Source organism: Anolis carolinensis, chromosome 4 (genome assembly GCF_035594765.1).
Source record: "Anolis carolinensis isolate JA03-04 chromosome 4, rAnoCar3.1.pri, whole genome shotgun sequence".
Taxonomy (NCBI): domain Eukaryota; kingdom Metazoa; phylum Chordata; class Lepidosauria; order Squamata; family Dactyloidae; genus Anolis; species Anolis carolinensis.
The window spans coordinates 13,909,707-13,930,559 of record NC_085844.1 but is presented as its reverse complement, the minus strand read 5'-3'; the positions used below and the strand labels follow the sequence as shown (position 1 = coordinate 13,930,559).

The window sequence follows — 20,853 nt, the reverse complement described above, 5'->3', positions numbered from 1 at the left end:
TCCACAGGCAAACTCCTTCTTATATCATTCCACACTTCTCTGTTAGTAGCCATTTTGGTAGTTTATGTTGTCTGGATTCAGCACTTTGCTTTCCAGAATATATATTTCCCTTCCTCCATTTTGAAACCACACAAGTTTACAGATAAACATTATGAAAACAAAAAATAATGACCACAGATAGTTTTCACAACTTTTAAGTAGACGATGAAAGCACACAATGCCTTGGCTCAATCTTTAATCAGAATAGTGACTGCAGGAAAGATATCAGAAGGCAGAAAAGCAGCTATGAAGAAACTAACATAAATCCTGAGGTGTAAAGATATATTGTTGAATACTAAAGTTTTGATCATCCATGACATTGTATTTCCCATCTCTATGTATGGTTGTGAAAGCAAATCAAGCCTAAAATCTTCCTAGAAGCCAAGATGACTAAAAAATACTATCATATTTTGGGCATATCATAAGACATGACTCACTAGAAAATACAATAATGTTTGATAAAAGTAGAAGGCAGTTGGAAAAAAGGAAGACCACATTCCAGGTGGATAAACTCAATCAAGGAAGCCAGTCTCCAGGACTTGAGCCAGACTTTTGATGACAGGGGTCATTTATGGGGTCACCATAGGTCAACATTGACTTGACAGCATTTATGAACAATCCATGTCTGGTGGCATTCCACAAGTGTGCCAGCCTGATGTCTTTACTTGTGGTGAAAGTGACATTTCATAGATTGAGGTAAGGTTGGAATAAGAAAAGTATGGCTTTAATGTTGCATATGGCCTAAGGTTTTTTTTTCTCCCATAGGGGCTTCCAGAGTCCTGCAGATAAACATTTATTTTCAGCAAAAATTACATTTTCCAACTACTGGGGTAAATTTGGTAAAAGGTCTCTTACCATATTCACTCACAATGACTCCTACTGGCATTTAATGAATCTGAAAATTTCACCTTCTTCCAATCTGGAATCTTTAGAAATTATATTTATCCCATCCTTCTGCAACAGTGTGCATTTAGTGTGTGCAAAAGATAAACATAGTTTTTGAGGATTACTCTTAACATTTGTTGTTGTGTGCCTTCAAGTTGTTTCCAATATATGGTGTCCCTAAGACAAACACATCATGGGATTTTCTTACCAAACTTTCTTTAGAGAGGATTTGCCTTCTTACCAAGCTTTCTTAAGAGAGCTTTTGCCATTGCCTTACTCTGAGGCTGGGAAAGTGTGATCTGTCCAAGGTTACCCAGTAAGCTTCCATGGACAAATGGGGATTTTGCCTGGGAAACAGCCACTGCAATGGGTGTGGTCTATTCTCTGTGACTAAAAAGCAGTTTGTTGACAGCACTATGTCCCCTCATGCGAGTGATCCCTAGTATGATGAGTAATTGAAAGAGGGGTCCTACTTCTGCTTGCAAAACCAGAGGTTGCTCAAAGAGATGTGGAGGTGTGAATAGGAATGGCAGTGAATTGATTCCTGGTTGATAGGGAACAGATCCCCATTGATCACAGCAAACCTACCTGATAGGAGATTGAGGGGATCAGGCCAGCAGTCACTGCACAGTACCACAACTACAATACTTATGCACTCACAATTGTCATAAATATTTGGCCACAGTATTCATCTATACATCCATTTTGTGGCACTTGGTTTTTTGGTCAGATGGTGAAATGTCCTTCTCCAGTGAAGTGAATATTGGCTGCTATATCTCCATCTGCATCTCCACAGTTGAATTAATGCAGTTTGACACCACTTGAACTGCCATGGCTCAGTGTTATGGGATCCTGAGAGTTGTAGTTTGGTAAGGCATCAGCACTCTTTGGCCAAAAAAGCTATACAGACTTCTAAATCTACAATCCTCAGAAATTCGTAGCATTGAGCAATAGCAGTTCAAGTGGTGTCAAATTACATTAATTCTATAATGTAGATGCATCCAAATACACCTAAGAACATCCACGAAGACACAAAATCTGACTGCTTTCCATTAACTTTCTATGTCGTATCATAACACATTTACTCAAAGTGCATACTTGTTTCCTATTTTTTTGCACATGCCTCTTGCTTGCAACCTCATTTCAGAACTATAAAAAGAAACAAAACTTTTGATGTGAACTGTCAGGAATTACTATAGCTTTTAAAAAATACTCTTCAAACCCGGGTGCTCTGAAGAATTACTTTTTTGTGCTGTTAGTTGAGATGATGTATTGCATGCTAGATTGGACCTTGTGCCATTTCCCTGCCAAGTCAACAGGGGAAAGAAAGCAAGCTTCTCTTGTGCTCATGGATGCTGTTATTTCCCTTATGTAACTGAAAAACCCTGAGGCACAATTTTACTTGAAGCAAGCAGAGTTTTGCAGCCTAAGGCTAATTCATTGATGCTGATGAATTGGCTCCAGGACTAGAAGTTTGATGCATTTTTAGTAGGCCCAAACAGTTATAAAGGAAAGTATATAAATAAACATAAGAATTTGGATGCGTCTAATACTAAGAAAATATACAACACATCCCAGAGCATGGAAAAATGAAACTTTAGGATTGCAGTTCCTGGACTCTTTGTACCCAACATAAGCTGTTTTCAAGTTCTGGAGTAACCACAGTAAACAGATATATAGGATCTATAGGAACACATACACACACACAAAGTGACCCAAGTGCATAACAGCTGCTTAGATCTGGACCGTAGGCACTTTTTATAGCAACAACTGTAGTACAGAACCAGAGTACTTACTGGAATGCACCTTCAGTAACATGCCAGGCCTTTGAGGAGATGTAGGTAGTACAGGTAAACGTCCATTTTCCGCCACTGAAGCAAAGAGCAGAACATAAAAGGCCATAAGATCAAAAGGGAAAATATTGTGTTAAGCATGCTTTAGAATTGGAGAGATAGAAATAATCAATTATGCACATTATGATTGTTTATATTTTAAAACATATGCATTGTTTGGAGGATATAATGCTTGAAAAAACTTTGTAAGCTTTTGACTTTTTTCCTTCCTGCACAGAAATGTATACATTTTAATGATTTTTTTTTAAAAAAATTGCCCTTTTAGCTACACAGGTTAATTAATGTACACTCATTTTTTCATTGATGTAAGTGTAATTGTACACACACACAATTATGCAGATTATATTCATTCATATTTTAAAGTATGTGTATTGTTTGGGGGATATTGTAATCCTTGGGAAAAAATTGTAAACTATCCCAATGTGCAGATGCTAAAGTGATGTGCACATTTTCTCCCAAGAAGTTTTGAAAGGAGCCATGAAACTACACTATTTTCATTGAGGCCGTGATGTAACTCTATTTCTCAAACTATGCTCCACCAGGTGTTTTGGACTCCATCTCCCAGACATCCCAGCCAGCTTAATAACTGGTAGGAATTGTTGAAGCTGAAGTCCAAAACATCTGGAGGAGCACAGTGGTTCTCAACCTGGAGTCCCCAGATGTTTTTTGGCCTTCAACTCCTAGAAATCCTAACAATTGGTAAGCTGGCTGGGATTTCTGGGAGTTGTAGACCAAAAACATCTGGGGACCCCAAGTTGAGAACCACTGCTCTATATATTTCTGTATGTAAAGTACATGCTCCATCACAAACTTGCACCTCTCTCTATTTTGAGGCTAGCTTTTGTCTCATTTGTTAACTATATAAACAGAAAAGTCAAAATTTAAAGCACGACTCTTCCAAAATTACTCATTCTCTGTACCTCAATGGAATTTGCAAATAACCTGATGATATCCTGAAACTCATGCTTATCTCCAGTTCCTTCTTCCCCAGACACCAATGCAATATGATCCCACCTGTCTGCTTTTGACGAGGGGGTTTGGTGGTTTTAGAAGGGTCCAGCTGTGTCAAGAGGGTATAGGTTCCCACTGTAGGATTGAAACAGAAACACATCAATATATTTAATTATCCAGAAATTAAGAATGAATGTTTATAGCACAAAGAGGTTTGCAGAAATATATTTCATAGGTTTCTCAACCAAGTTGAATGTGAGGTCAGATGACTCATTTACATCCAGGAATGGATGTTGTTTCTTAGTCTTCTTTGGGTTTTTTTTTTTCTTTTGGTCAGCTACCAGCAAAGAAATAATGCTATATAAACAACCTTGCTATTTCAAGGACTTCTGAAGCACCATTTTGGGTGCCAAGATGCTAAAATATTCCATTCTTTACTCTTCTTGTTTGGTGCATTACACTTGTCTAGGTTTGTTGTTTTTTTTTTCAATAACATAGAATAAAGTTTCCTTGTTTATTTGTCCTTGCTTGCCCTCAATATCTTGGGCAGCTCTGTTTTGGTTTTGCTCATACTTCAGTGAGAATGCTACTGTAAAGTCCATACTTTTATGCAGTTCAGATAGTTTAGTTCTCTTATTCTTGTTTGTTGTATATATTTTGCATGGTGAAAAGCCAGCATGGTGCAGTGGTTTGAGAGTTGGGCTAAAACTCTGGAAACTCTGGGTTTGCATACAGTCAGTTTGATAGGAATATGAACCCTGGTCTCCAAGTCACAGTCCAACACTCAGACCACTTTACCATGCCCCATCATAAAGATTTACATTTTTTGAAGCAAGATAAGCACAAGTAGACCTGTTTTTAGTAGCATCATTTCCTAACCCAGTGGTTCTCAACCTGTTGGTCCCCAGGTGTTTTGGCCTACAAGTCCCAGACATTTAGGAGTTCTGGGAGTTGAAGGCCAAAACATCTGGGAGCTCACAGGTTGAGAACCACTGCCCTAACCAAATGAATTTGTTTCACATTTCATAGGACCTTAGCCCATGTAAGTTTCTCCCCATTTTTCTTCATTTTCACACATTGGCAAAACGGAGTCCCACGGAGGCCATCCCATGACACCCGGCCACTTTCGGTGGCCACTTATGGTAATCCGTCTTGCCAGCATGTGAAAATGGAGAGAAGACTCGTTTTCAGGAGTCGGGTGAAGAAAGAGGGGGAAAGTGGGAAGAAGACATGGAAAGGACATGGGATGGCTGACCATCCCTAAAGATGGACTTTGCCAGTCTAAGACAAGTCCCCACTCTTCCCAATGCTTTCTCCCACTTTCCACCATTTCTTTCCCACCAATGGGATAATGTCTATATTCAATTTGTAAGGTATATTTAATTTGTACAAAATATTTCAAACTCACAAGGGGAAGGATGGGTCTTCAATGCATCTTGTTCTTGTTCAGTAGATGGGGAAGCCAATGGCACAGGAACACCTGTTGCTGAAAGTGTAAAATGTTATTATCCCTCCATGTTCTTGGATCTGAACTAAATTTGAGCATTGCATGACATCTATGTATGAGAATGAAATATGGACTCAGTATGATGTGAGTTTCTTAAACTTGAAAGTTTTAATTAATTTTCGGCCTAATTGAGAAATACATGGCAAAACCTGGGCAAGTTTTTTAAAAAATTATGTATGCGCATAACATTTATGAACATCACAATATTTTTCTGATACAGTAGAAGACAGGCAAGGCAGATATTCCCATTCTTTCTAGAGATTATGGCCATCAAAGCAAACAAACATAATATCTTAGGGGAATAACTAGAATGAAGACCAAAGAACAGATTTAAAGGCAAAATAAGCAGTGTCAAAACAACCTGAATTTGCTGAACAATTATGGATTTGCTTGACCCTCTTTCAGAAATGAATTACTTTTCCTTCAAGCATATCTTATAGATATGATTAACCCTATGGTACGGCAGCATATGCACACGAATGAGTGATTTCTGCTTGTTTGGAGTCCTCAATATGAGTGTCCAGGAAGTGTAAGAAGAAAAACCAAGGGAGCGAAGATTGAATAAACAAAAATTGAAAGGAAATGCTGACTGTTTGTATAAACAGGGTTCCCAAGAATTCTATTATATCACGAAACAGCTCAAAAAACTGAATCAGAGAACATCTAAAACAACCCTTAATTCCACAGGCATAAAGTTTAGGAAGATAAAAAAGTTCTGCTCAATCAGACCAAAATCTCAGCATCTCACTTTCCACCGTAATTAACTAGACTAGAGCATCTTCAGACCTTCAAAGAGGACTTGAACACAATTGTTATGTTTGAATGTAATGATGAAAAAATGTAATGAGAAATGAAATGTCATCATTATGTTTGGATGTCATGATAAAAATGTAATGAGAAATGTATTGTAATTTGCTTGTCATTACAAGAATTATTCTTGTAATGAGATTTTCCTCATTACATATCTTTCTCTCATCAATCAAGTGGTTTTATTTTCTAAAACAATGCTAAGTACAGTAGAGTCTCACTTATCCAACACTCGCTTATCCAATGTTCTGGATTATCCAACACATTTTTGGAGTCAATGTTTTCAATACATTGTGATATTTTGGTGCTAAATTCGTAAATACAGTAATTACTACATAGAATTACTGTGTATTGAACTACTTTTTCTGTCAAATTGGTTGTTAAACATAATGTTTTGGTGCTTAATTTGTAAAATCATAACCTAATTTGATGTGTAATAGGCTTTTCCTTCATCCCTCCTTATTATCCAACATATTTGCTTATCCAACGTTCTGCCGGCCCGTTTATGTTGGATAAGTGAGACTCTACTGTAATAGCAAAGCAAGGATTAGCTAAACAAGTATGAGTTACCTTTTGAAATATGTGGTAAGTAATGGTAGTGAGATATTTTTCAGACATCACCAGAATCTTACTTTTTTTCATTTCAGGTGCGACTTGAGAAACTGTAAGTTGCTTCTGGTGTGAGATAATTGGCCATGTGCAAGGACATTGCTTCTCTCATGCCCCCACATGGGAAGCTGGAGCTAACAGATGGGAGCTCACCCCACTCTCCAGATTCGAACTGCCAACATTTCAGTCAGCAGTCCTACTAGCACAAGGGTTTAACCCATTGTGCCACCGGAGACTCCAGAATCTTACTGGTATCTGGTGTCTTCATGAGTTTCACTAGTGAACTTGACAGACATTTTTATCCAAGAGGAATAGCCATAATCAAGACTACAGAAGGAGAATTTTTCATACCACACTATTGCTCATGGGTGTATATTTGAAGGTGATGCATATTGTACATTGAGCATGTATATTGAGGACTGCACATTGCCCATGCAGATACAAAGGCACGTTTCTTCACCAAGAAAGCAATGTTGTGAAACAGCTACATAATTTCATAATTTGTTCATAAGTTTAAAGTAGCACTCTGTCTTGTCAATGTAGGATATCAGCCATTGCACAAAACAATGGGAACAAATTTATATGAAATGGTAATTTTCCAAGCACTGAGTAAAAGTAGGAGCAAAAACATTTGAGTCATCATAAAATGCTCTAGGGGAGGAGATAGAAATAGGGAGCAGATGAATCCAAATCTTGTGCATGCAACAATAAACTAATGTTTAATAAGACAATGTTTATTGTTAGATCTAGGTAGGTCTGCCAGATGTCACCTAGTGTTCTTCTCAAACAAATTGGAATTTAGAAATAATGAGTGCTATATCCAAAAACATAAAATTAGCAAAGCCAGATCTTGGAAAGACATCCATGACGTCCCAAACCATGGGGTTATATTGTGAAGACACCCATCTATATATATAAAAGAGTGATGGCATCATGGCGACCCACAAAACAACAAAACTACAGGCCCCCCAACCTCGAAATTTGACAACACAACCCATCATCCATGCCTCTAGGTTGATACAAGAAAAAGAAAAGAAAAATAAAGTCCTAATTAGAGAGAGAGGAATAATTGCTTTTATCCAATTGCTGCCAGTTAGAAGGCTAAGCTCCTCCAAATTGGTCTCCTAGCAACCCAAAAAGAATAATAATAAAGAACACTAAAAAATTAATTCAATAAAATACTATAATAACAGAAAATAACTAAAAATAATACAAGAAAATAATAAAATATAATAAATAAAAATATAACTTACAATAAAATTAATAAAAAATGCAAATAAAGTCAAATAAAAATTACACAACAATTTTTAACCAATACCACCACCACTTTGCCACAACAACGTGTGGCTGGGCACAGCTAGTGATAAATAAATGCTTATAAAACCAAGTTATAAACATTCATTAAGGTTAGTATGGAGAACGTCTGCTCATCCCTTTAGCATATAAAGCAAGCTTTGCTAATCTCTATGGTGGACCTTCTCCTTCTTTCCAACATTATACATTGGAAACTTACTTGGTATGGGTTGTGTTCCAGATGGAATGCCATGGCTTGACAAAGGAGCAGAGGAAGAAACCAGTTGGATGGGGGAAACTTTCCAGTCTTTTAGAGCATTAGTGTCAAGCCAGGAGACTTGGAAAGATGACACATCAGAGCCTTTCAATCCAGACGTCTTTGGCCACATGGTGAACTGTGAGGAAGTGGTTGCATCTTCTTTCCTAGCAATGGTCCAGGTTTTTGCAGGTCTCTTTGGAGCTGGTGGGGAGAAAACAAATAATGTGACACAGTGATCCTAAGCAAGTAAAGAGATCCTACTGTACTTAATTCCTATTCCTCGCATCCCTGGAACTCACTATGTGTTGTTGGATCCTCAGGGGAACTTTCATAACTTTCTGCAGGAGCAAGAGGTAGTGTTGTAGCTGCAGGAGGAGCAGATGATGCTTCAACAGATGGGATGTCATATCTCTTCAAGGCCGTAGTCTGCAGCCATGAAGGTAACCGTGCCAGGGGAATTTCAGAGCCTTTCAAACTTGCAGACTCCACGAATATGGGATGATGGATAAGGAGCTTCTCCTTTTCTTTCAAGGGAGCATTCTGTGCCCAAATAGGCATCTTTGTAGCTGAAATGCATTGAAGAAGAAAAGAAGAAATGTTAGAATTGCCCCTGGCACAGTGTTTGATTTGTGTTCCCAGTAAAACTTGGCTGTAAATTACTACAGTAAAGTGCAGAAAACAGATAATTTGATTGATTGCTTTATATAACACTTTTTGCTTAAAAATTGAAATTAAGCATGGCTAAAAATGATTCTTTAAACCCAGTAAAATAAAATAAAAACATTCTGTACAAGCCAGGTGCAAAACTTGGAATATCTCTGGATTAACACTGGTTCTTCCATGGATAACTCAACAGCATTGTGGGAAAGCTAACCTCTTGATTAGACTACTGTATTGTGCAATATTTGGGACCTGCCATGGAAAATGGTCAGAAGCTGTAGCTATTACAAAATACAGGAGATATACTGATGTCAGGTGTGTATTTTAGAGACCATAACATCAGTCTTGCAAGGATTGTACTGCTTCTAAGCTCACTTTGAGGAGTTGCTGTGGCCAACAAAGCCCTAAATGACATAAGGACAGAATACCTGAAAGACTAAGGAGAATCAGAATAGAGGGCATGTTTATCAAATTTTTAGAGGACAACAAATTAGGAGGGGTAACGAATGCCCAGAGGACAGCATCAGAATCCAAAATGACTTTAACAGATTGGAGAGCTGGGCCAAAACTAACAAAATGAATTTCCTTCAGGACAAATGTAAGGTCCTAAACTTAAGCAAAATAAATGAAATGTAGATGTATAGGATGGGTGTGACACCCGGCATGACAAAATTAGGTGTGAAGTAAACTTAGGAGTCTTAGTAGACCACACATCTAACATGATTCAGCAGTGTGATTTGGCAGCTTAAAAAGCCAATGTGATTCTATCAATAGGAATAGGAGAAGCAGAGATCAAATTCTCATTAGACCGGGAAAACGCACGGGGGGGGGGGGGGACCCTGGGAAAAGTCACACACTCTCAAGCGCAGAAAACCCTTCGATAGGTTCACCATAATGTCACCTTAAGTTAAAAATTACTTAAAGACATACAACAACTACAATTGTTGTAACTAATCTGTGTCCATCAAGTTCTACACTACAATCTCAACTTGCTTGGGTGTTGGGATTTGGAGCTGCACACTTGGCTTCTATTGGGATTTTTTCTGGGGAAAGTGAGCATTGGTCCACCACCTCTGTCATGGTTTTTTAATGCAGAAATCTATTTTCTGTCCATCCCCCCCCCCCCCCATTACCAAGGGACTTTGGATTTTTATAGTGTAAATCCCAAACTGAGAATGGTCTTTGAAAACAGTTTTCCATTATTCACTCTTAAATGCAAGAACAAAGATTACCCATTATTGCCTTGTCTAAACAACAAAAGGGGAGTCCTGATCACATGGGAAGACAATTTTGAGAATGTGGATCGTTCTTTTCAGGCTGTTGCTCTGAGGAAAGAGCATGAAAATGAAATACTGAGCCCCCTTCTACACTGCCATATTAAATCCAGATTATCTGCTTTGAAGGAGCCATGGTGGCGCAATGGGTTAAACCCTTGTGCCAGCTGAGCTGCTGACATGAAGGTTGGTGGTTTGAATCCACAAGATGGGGTGAGCTCCTGTCTGTCAGCCCTAGCTTCCCATGCGGCGACATGAGAGAAGCCCCCTGCAGGATGGTAACACATGCGGGCATCCCCTATGCAATGTCTTTGAAGACAACCGATTCTCTCACACCAGAAGTGACTTGCCTCAATTCCCTTCTGACACAATAAAAAAAAATCTATTTTGAACTGGATTATATGGCAGTGTAGAAGGGGGCTGAGGCTAACTTCCTCTCGTTCCCTACTTATTTGGATTATTTCTATTCCAAACACCTACATAGAAATCAGTACATCTCTTCTTTTCTCAAAAAATATTTTTGGTTTTTATATTGGCAGAAAAAAGGACCTTGTGGAATGGAGGATTCCTCTGCTTGGGAGACAAGGCAGAAATGGATACAATTTTTGAGACTGGATTAATTTCAAAAGTTTTAGGTCCACTCATCTGATGACATATTCCTCTGTTTGCTGAAGAACTATCAGTGTTTTTTTGAAAATCATAAACCTCCAGACGTATTTGTCAGTAATTCTAGTAACAACATCCATTAAAAACAAATTCATTGGTCAACTAATTTTAACCTGAACAGCTCTAATAAAAATTTTAGATGTTTAAAACAGAGGATACTTGCTCACTTTTAAATGTCCATGTGCCCTTTGCATTATCGCTTAAAACCTTGTCAGCATCTTCCCAGAAAGGCTTCCAACCAGGATGGATCAAGTTTAAATCTTTGAGGGAGAAGGGACAGAAAATTAGTTTGATGAAGAAAATACTGTGACCAGAACCAAAGGGGATGGGAGGATAAAAAAAACACACAGGGAGGAGAATTTAATTATTTTATAGGCAGCTCAATCATCTTTAATCCTCCAACAACACTGAATGGGAAGCAATAACAAGGACAAGTTCTGCAAGCGGAAATATTCTAACCAACACTACAGAAGACCTGAATAGGAAATAATTGGAATTAAACATTATAGAAGGAAATTAGCTTTGGGGAAAGACATAGGTATATCAAATGCTCTTTAAATCAGTATTTAAATTGCATGTCCCTCTAGCCACAGACAACAAATGCCTCTGTAACATTAATAGGCCCTAATACAGAAGGAAAACCTTCTAAATAAAAGAGTATAGCCAATCTATTCAATTCAATTACTGTTTTCATTGCTCAACACTCATACATCTTAATTTGTTAATTCAGCATCTACTTACCCAAGAGATCAGACACATTACCAGAAAAGGTGTAATTAATAACCGGAGATTTTTCAATTGCTTCCCATAATTCGGACACATTTCTGCCTAAGGGAAAAATAGACTCAAGAGAGGCTGCTGAAAATCAGAGTACATTCACACAAATGATTACCACAATTAGTGACCAGGGAATAGTCTTGAGTAGTAACAGGCGGAGTAGTAATAGATTTTAATGTGAACTTTAATGGATTCCAGGATGCCAAATCCTATCCTCCTCAAATACATTATGCATCTTTGACAGCATATTTAAAGATCTTACGAAAACCCGGCATGGATCTGCCATCCCATTGATATCAGAGCCACTAGCCACTCCTGCTTTAACTATTCCTTTCTAACACTGAAAAATCTTAAGTATGAGAAATTAATGCTCAAAGAACCAGAATAGTAACTTTCATCTTCTGCTATGTCATTCCCCTTTCTCTAAAGCAGGGATTCTCAAACTGTGCTCCAGGGAGCCCTTGGGTGATAGTGAGGTGATAGTGAGGGACTCCACCGTGCCATGCTGCTTCCCGGCTCCTCCTCTTTCCTCCTCCTGAGAAATGCAGGGAAATTAAACTTTTGAGCTGCTGGAAACAACAGCATCAGCAGCAATATTCTCCCAGGCACAGACCCTTTATCTCCCACCTCTATCATTGCCCAGACTCATTTTCTCACCACCTAGAGCAGTGGTTCTCAACCTGTGGGTCCCCAGGTGTTTTGGCCTACAACTCCCAGAAATCCCAGCCAGTTTACCAGCTGTTAGGATTTCTGGAAGTTTAAGGCCAAAACATCTGGGGATCCACAGGTTGAGAACCACTGCTCTAGAACCTCCTCGCTTTCTTTGCTTCCAAGACCCTATTTCCCTCTCACTGTTCAGAGGGTGCTTTGGATGTGTTTTTCCTGCATGGCAGAAGGGGTTGGACTGGATGGCCTCTGAGGTTTCTCCTATTGTTATTGTTATCACTATCACTATCATTATTATTATTACTATTACTACAAAGGCAGTGTGGCCATCGGTTGGGGGGGAGTGCATTGATTGTGCTTTTCCTGCATGGCAGAAGGGAGTTGGACTGGATGGCCTCAGGAATCTTCCACTGAAAGTTTATGTTGGTTAAAATTGTTCTTCATTTTAAATACTGTATTGTTCTTTCTTTCTTTCCTTTTTTTTTGCACTGTGAACCCAACCATTCCCCATCCATCCGTCACTGGCCCATGCTTGATATCTATATATCTATAGAAGGAGCCCTGGTGGCAAAGTGTGTTAAAGCACTGAGCTGCTGAACTTGCAGACCAAAAGGTCCCAGGTTCAAATCCCAGGAGAAGAGTGAGCGCCCGCTGTTAGCTCCAGCTTCTGCCAACCTAGCAGTTTGAAAAAATGCAAATGTGAGTAGATCAATAGGTATCGTTCCGGTAGGAAGGTAACGGTGCTCCATGCAGTCATTCTGGCCACACGACCTTGGAGGTGTCTAAGGATAATGCCAGCTCTTCGGCTTAGAAATGGAGATGAGCACCAACCCCCAGAGTCGGACACGACTGGACTTAACGTCAGGGGAAACCTTTACCATATATATATGCATACACACACATACACACACACACACACATTTCTTGGGGCTTGTTTTTGAAACTTTTGCTTCAAAAAGGGTTCTGCAGCTGAAAAGGTTTGAGAACCCCTGCTCTAAAGAAAAGGGAATGGACTCTCCACTTCATTACAAATTCAGAAACCAGCCTTAATACTGTATACGCAGAACATTTGGTTTATCTTAGCCCAATATTGTTTGAAGTTACTGGAGGGTGGGATTTGACTGAACATTAGAAGAAACGTCTTGATAATGAGAGTCATTTGGCAATACAACTAATTGCCCAGAAACTGGACAGCTACCTGTTTGAGATGCTTTGGCTGGAGGTCCTGCACTGAACAAGGACTGGACCCAATAGCCCATGAGGCAACATCCAACTCTATGATTTTTTGAACATAGAGGGAACTTATAGCACCTTAGAGACTAATTGAGAGAACAATGGAGGTCAGATGATGGATGTCTTCCATTGGTTTAAAAACTCAATTAGATCTTGGGCTAAACCCTTTCTTCTGTGGACCATGAAGCATTGGGAATGAGTTTTTTCCTAACTAGTGGTGCACACAAGAGTCTCATCTTGAAATGCTTCTCTCATATCAATAAATTCTAGGCACAAAATACTAACAAGCCAGGACTGGAACATTTTTTTGATATTTTGGCTTAATGTTGGGAGGGATTTAAGCATTCAATGCCCCACTTAAACTGGTAGGGTCCAAGAAAAGTGATTCAGTGTGATTTCCAAACACAAAGGTTGGCTCTGAGATAAATGCATTGGAGGGGAAAAGAAAATTTCTTCTTACCTGTGCGACCCGACATAACACAAATATAGACACAGTCTGTGTCGTTACTCTGGGTCACTGAAAGAAAGACAGGTGCTTCAGTAGCATTACCTTCCTCTGGGGTTAAGAAAATGTAACTTGCCCACTGGGCATCCATGACTGAGCGAGGATTCAAATCATGATGTCCCAGAATTCTAGTCTAGCATTAAACTGCTATTCTATACTGACATCTTTACTGGCTTAAGTAAAGTTCCTTAAATTAAATTGCAAACAAATGCAGAAATTAATGTTCCAAGCACCATTCAAGAAGGCCCAAATCTTCAAAAGGATTAACTGAGAAGATGCAAGACTTGTTTAGGTGAGAATGCTATTGATTATGAGAGATAATCCCATGCCTTCCTGCAATTTCCTGGATCGCCTTCTAACATCAACGGAGGGAAATTCCTTCTGATCCAAAAAAGGTCTGAGCTAAATAAGACTTCTTCATGAAGCTAAGATACTGAAGTGTGAGTAGACTCAGAAAAAGGTTTTTTTTTAGCCACAATTAACAAAACTGTATTATTTATAGAACTATGCTTGTAATGTATATGCCAAAATTGGCAGTCATTCTTACCAGATAAAATGGAAGTCGACTTAAAGATTTCAGTCAGATAATTGGTGCTGTTTCCAACAATGTCAACGAGCAAAGCTGTGAAATCTAGACAAAGAAAACAAGTGTTCTTACAATCTGAAACTCAAAAATTTCACTCTGTGACCAGAGATTAAGAGCCAAGATTCGTGCTATATTACACATCCGTCTAGAAAGGAAAAAAAGGAGTAAGGGCAGGAATTGACAATGACCACTTTGATTTTGAATGCAGACTTAACAGGCAGTGTAACTATTTCCTGTAACAGCCTAATAACTCAGCCTAACATCTTAATTAAAAAGAGATCAAAACAAAAGGTTTCCAAAACTCATTTTAAAGTTGGCTAAGAAAGTGTTGGCAAATCTGTGGAGCTGGGGAGGGGAGGTGGCACAAATATGCTGCAGAGTCACAACTAAAAAGAGAGACATTGGGAAGCAATGGGTTTAAGGGTATTGCACTTTCTGGAAATTACTTACTACCTGGACGTTTGCACTTTAAATCCAGTTGTTAACCCCAAATATTGTAAGCCTATTGGATTGCATTTGTACATGTGTTGACCTACTATGTCCTCACTGATTTGAAGGGTCTTTTCTAGTTTGGATGAACTGATGCATTTTTCTATATATTGTCTCCATCAATTAACTCATTTTTACCCATTATAGGCATATACATTTTAGCATCTTCAAGAAAAGCTGGGTATGTTTTGAGATCATTTTGCAATATATTTTGCAATAGGATTGTTTGAGGTGTTGGCAAGCAAAGTTGTGATTCTGGAGGCAGATCTATGATACTGGCATAAAATGGATAGACTATTGTAGTGAACCTTCCTTCAAGATGTTTACTTGCTTAGAAAAAGCTAAAATTGAATCATTTAAAGCAGCGTTTCTCAACCTGGGGGTTGGGACCCCTGGGAGGTCACAAGGAGGGTGTCAGAGGGGTCACCAAAAACCATAAAAAACCACAGTGTTTCTGATGTGTTAGGAACACCTTTGCAGGAAGTGCTCTCCTAAATCATTGTTAATTCCTCCCAAATCCCTCCTGTATTTTCTGTTGGTCTTGGGGGTTCTGTATGGGAAGTTTGACCCAATTCTATCATTGGTGGGGTTCAAGGGGCTCTTTGATTGTAGGTGAACTATAAATCCCAGCAACTACAACTACCAAATGTCAAGGTCTATTTTCCCCAAACTCTACCAGTGTTCAAATTTGGGCATATTGAGTATTCATGTCAAGTTTGGTCCAGATCCATCATTGTTTGACTCCACAGTGCTCTCTAGAAGTAGGTGAACTAAAATGCCAAAACTCAAAGTCAATGCCCACCAAACCCTTCCAGTATTTTCGGTTGGTCATGGCAGTTCTGTGTGCCAAGTTTGGTTCAATTCCATCATTGGTGGAGTTCTGAATGCTCTTTGATTGTAGGTGAACTATAAATCCCAGCAACTACAACTCTCAAATGACAAAATCAATCCCCCCAACCCCATCAGTATTAAAATTTGGGCATATTGAGTATTTTTGCCAAATTTCATCCAATGAATGAAAATACATCCTGCATATCAGATATTTACATTATGATTCATAACAGTAGCAAATTTACAGTTATAAAATAGCAATGAAAATAATTTTATGGTTGGGGTCACCACAACATAAGGAACTGTATTAAGGGGTCATAGCATTAGGAAGGTTGAGAACCACTGATTTAAAGCATGGTAGAAAATAAAGAATTAGGCATAGTACCATCATTCCACTGCCCCATCATGGATAACCAACAAGATATTGCTTACTCATAAATAGAAGCGGAAGAATTGTGTGTTTTCCTCAACTTTTTCAGTAAGATCTTTCAGACAATAGGTACCATTTTTCCATATGACTCACCTGTCAAATCATTAGTTCTGTTGTTTAAACAATAGCAGTACCTCATGGGAAACTTAGTGGGGTCAACATTCTTCAGGTTGGATACTGTGGACAAAAGAAGAGGGAAGTAACATGAAATAAGTTGCATGCATACTAGAAATTGTAATGAAGGGGTGTTTGGAGAACTTACTGTTGTAGATGACTATGGAGACCTTATGGAAAGCATATGAGCTGTATGATGTAATACTCAGCAAAGAGAAGAACCTATTGTTGCCTGTGGAAATATAGGTAAAATTTAATCAACATATTGCAGTTGAATAAAGCAGCCTTTAACAATTTCATAATTATGCAGTAGTGCCAACTTAAAACCAGTAAATAAACTGAAGCTTTTACCTTTGAGAGCTGTATTTAACATCCCATTGACCAGCTCAGTCAGGTTAAATGCTGCCAGATCAAGTGTTTTAGCAGGCAGCTCTGGAAAAAAAGAAGCAGTCATTTTTAATGAATGCTGACATTTAGAGCTGCAAGACCTCCAGTCCCCAAATATCTTAAAATGCTTAACTCAGCAACAAAATGTAAGAAGAGAAGGACAGTTTACTGTTGCCATGTATCTGAGTGGCCATACCAGAGATGCACACACTGCCAAACTCAATAAAGTCATTCCAAGGAAGCCCATTAAAATCAATGGGAATAGGTTGAGCCAACACTTCTGCAAATTCAGTGAGTCTGAGCTGGGACTAACAATTGGATCTTGTTTCATAAAATCCTAGAATTATAGTGTTTCTTTCAAAACATCCCTGGGTGTGTCCATTACAGGTTCAAAGGTGTGTGCAAGTGACTTCAAGTTGCTTGTTGACATATGGCAATCTCATTAATTTCATAGGGTTTTCTTAGGCAAGGAATACTCGGAGATGGTTTTGTCAGTTCCTTCCTCTGAAATTGCATGGTATTCATTGATGATGTCCAAGTACTAACCAGGGTTGAACAGAACTTAAAAAGACAATGACATGCAATAAAAGTAGAGCAAGGTGAGTGTGAACAGCTGAAGAATTAATTTTCATAGCTGTTTCTTTTCAGTGAAAAGTACTCACCAAATAGGGTTGTGTGATACAGTTTAAATTTCGTTGTGATTTTTCTAATCCTACCAGAACTCTCATTTTGTAAGTAGTTGCCTTTTCCATCTTATTTGCATATGGTCCTCTTGGTGTTTTGGACTTCATCTCCCAGATTTCTTCACTGTTGGATGGAGCACATGAGAGCTGTAGTCAATAACACCTGGAGGACCAAAGTTTGGGAACTGGAGACTACTGAAAATGACAATCTAGACAAGATACAGAAGATAGAGGTATTCTTCCTTCTGTATCTTGCTAATGAGTTGGACACGTTTCTTCATCATGCAATAAAACTATTCACTTGAGTGCTGAGATTTGCAAATTATTAAACATCAGGTGAGACTGCAAACGAAAGGATATCTGAAAGAAAGATGCTGTATCAACATGTACAGCTTTGTTGGGTCATCGTTGTGCTAAATTCCTGACATTTATGGGATTCCTAGTTGTGTCTGCACTCATTCAAATATTTGGCTTGAGATAAATGTCATATTAGTCAGCACTATACTGGTTAATGGTAACTGAACTCTGGTGGAGATGGAGGAAGATAGAAATGAAAAGTTAGATTATATACATTCTTATCGGTGCAATATGGAGGGGGGAAGAAGTCACATCTTTTTTCTTGGAATGAAAGGCAATTATTTTTTTCTCCCATTTTATAATGCCTAATTGAAATGAAACCCATGCAAACATAGGGATGACATCCTTATTAATACAACTCTGAATTCCAAGAAATGACTTACCCGCAGTAGCCAGCACTGCCACCCGGTCTTCCTTCTTGATTTCTCCCTTTGTGGTTGCAGCTGCAAAAGGCATTTAACACCAAAAGCAGACATCCTAAAATCCATGTTTCAACAAGATCTAAAACTTAATTTTAAATGATATGACCGAAAGGGATAAAAGGTCTGCTGGAGGACATTCAGGTTGTGTAATATGAACTTTCTAAAAGGTTTGACTGGAAAAAATGGATTGGGATGTAGATTAGCATGCTTAACCTAGATGTAGGACAATGTCTAAGCATAAGTTCCCAATAAGAATAGGCTTGTTTAATCAAATGGAACTTACATAAGCACTAACTTGCTAAATTCTAGTGGGTTTGCTCTAGTTGGAGCCATTAATTGAACAAAATTGAACAAAAAACACAATGTTTTTCAAAATAAACATATCAGCATAATTTTATCCACTATACAAGTACATTAAACTTTTTTTCAGTAGTCAAATTACTTGAACTAAAGTGTTACATTGGAGGGAAAGTATAGTCAATATCAAATTTTTCATCTAATTAGCTTATTTTATCATTTGTTTCACTTTGAAAGTCTTAAAACAAATGTTAGATGTACCAAAACATAATGTTTTTCATAGCTGGCTAAGATCTTGCTTTTTGATGAAGTAAAGACATACTTATATATGGTTACTTACCTAAGCTGGAAACAAAGAGGAAGAACAATAAGGCCATGGACACATTAACAATACCAGGCAAAGGGAACCATGGCATTTTGGAATCAAACTTTCACTTGTGGAAATTGCCTTGAAAGAAAGAAGATAATCGCTTTAACTTACATTGCGAGCTGCTTCAGGTATTGGGACATACACAGAATAAAAATTAAATAAACAATTTTCAGCTCATATGTGTTTGATCGTTTCTTAGCTCTAACTCTTGGCTCTAGATCCCACTTTGCTTCCTTGGCATTAACCCTCTCCTTTTAGCACAAAAACAGACCCGTAGTTGAAGCTAAATAAAGGCAAATAAATAGGTCCTAAAAAAAACAAGCCTAAACTTTTCGTAGAGGCCAAGATGACTTAGCTGAGACTTCCGTATTTTGGTCATATCATGGGAAGGCATGACTCACTAGAAATACAATAATACTTGGCAAGACAGTAGGAAAAGTGGAAGACCATGTTTCAGATGGACAGATTCAATCAAGGTCACAACCTGAGCCTGCAAGACCCTAGCAGAGCTGTTGATGACAGGTTACCTTGCAGGCATTTCATTCATAGGGTTGCCATTAAGTAAAATCAATATGAAGGCAGTTAATGTCAACAAACCTGAAGCCCACCTCTTTCAACAATTGTACCATTAGGTTGTCAAATGAGGACTACATGAGAATCTGAGGCCCTTTCCACACAGCTGCATAAAATCCACATTGAACCAGATTATATGGCAGTGTGGACTCAGATAATCCAAAGCAGATATTGTGGATTATCTGCCTTGATATTCTGGGTAATATGGCTGTGTGAAATTTCATGGCCCAATTCTGGGACCTAGAGATGATGCCTTGTGATGTCAGAGTGGGTCAGTCTTACAAGAAGAAGCTCCTAGTGGTCTAATTCTATAAGTATCAACCACATTTGCACAGGTGATAGTAAACAAGTACACACACACACACTCTTTTCAAAACAAATTTCTTGTCCTGAGATTTTTCCTCTCTTCCTGAGAAGAACAAAACAGCATTTGGGCAATGAGATCTGAATTTACTTCCCACTCTAATTTCTACCTGCAATATCAAATGAGTTACATCCACAACAGAAAACAGCAGGCAATGCCTAGCATGAAATGCCATCTTACAAGCAGGCTGGCAGATTAATCTGATGGATCTTTCTGTCTTCTTACAGCAGTGCTGTCCCTTAATGTGGTTCCTTATTCCTTTTCCACAAGAGTGAATTCTGGAAGTTTTTCCTTTCTATAAATATGTGCATTCTGGTATGTAGGACTAAAGACACATTAGGCAAATTGCAACTTGGAGTGTCAGGGTGTATTTGAAATGTAAGAATGGCAAAAATGCACTTTGTTATGCATATACATTGTTATGGAAGCAGTTGAATATCTTTTCTGGTGTAAAATGTCAATATGCAATTTGAGACTGTAAAATAGAACCATACATGTGGTACGTTATACACAGAGATACACATTGGGCATTGTATGTGCAGATATGTATTGTATGTCGCTTTTAGTGTCACAGTGATGCAATTTACTGATGCACAATTGTCACAGAATTCCATGAAAGTAACGCGACACCTCATCTCCTTGATATAGGATCTTACCAAAAATTGCATAGTACGATCAGTGCATACTTCTACATGCAGAGGTTTATCTAGCAACCATAATGCAATATCTCAGCCATTGCCATGGTGGAAAATTGCATATCTATCAGCTTGAGTATCTCAGCTTTCAGACATTTACTCGCACACATGTGCATCCAGTAGCTCAGATTGTCTTAACTCATCACCCAGTCAAAATGGGGGTTTAAAAGATCAGAAAGCTGGACCAAACTAATAACCACATATTCATCCGCCTTTGTGGCATCTGCAAAATAGACTCTCTGTTTGATCAAGCAATTACATGAGTCTCCAC

At 38.5% G+C, this 20,853-nt stretch overlaps 1 long non-coding RNA gene across 1 annotated transcript in view; it reads right to left on the bottom strand.

Annotated features, from left to right (window-relative positions):
- hhla1 (HHLA1 neighbor of OC90) overlaps positions 1 to 20,228 on the bottom strand; it is a 33,274-nt gene extending 13,046 nt beyond the window's left edge. The window contains exons 1-14 of the long non-coding RNA XR_010005862.1: positions 18,921 to 20,228; positions 18,245 to 18,304; positions 16,786 to 16,866; positions 16,583 to 16,666; positions 16,414 to 16,497; positions 14,532 to 14,615; positions 13,940 to 13,996; positions 11,545 to 11,631; positions 10,971 to 11,063; positions 8,503 to 8,769; positions 8,165 to 8,404; positions 5,137 to 5,214; positions 3,792 to 3,863; positions 2,721 to 2,795 (exon numbers count right to left, since the gene is read on the bottom strand). This is a non-coding gene — a long non-coding RNA (HHLA1 neighbor of OC90). The remainder of the gene's footprint in view (positions 1 to 2,720; positions 2,796 to 3,791; positions 3,864 to 5,136; positions 5,215 to 8,164; positions 8,405 to 8,502; positions 8,770 to 10,970; positions 11,064 to 11,544; positions 11,632 to 13,939; positions 13,997 to 14,531; positions 14,616 to 16,413; positions 16,498 to 16,582; positions 16,667 to 16,785; positions 16,867 to 18,244; positions 18,305 to 18,920) is intronic.
- Between the last annotated feature and the right edge of the window lie 625 nt (positions 20,229 to 20,853).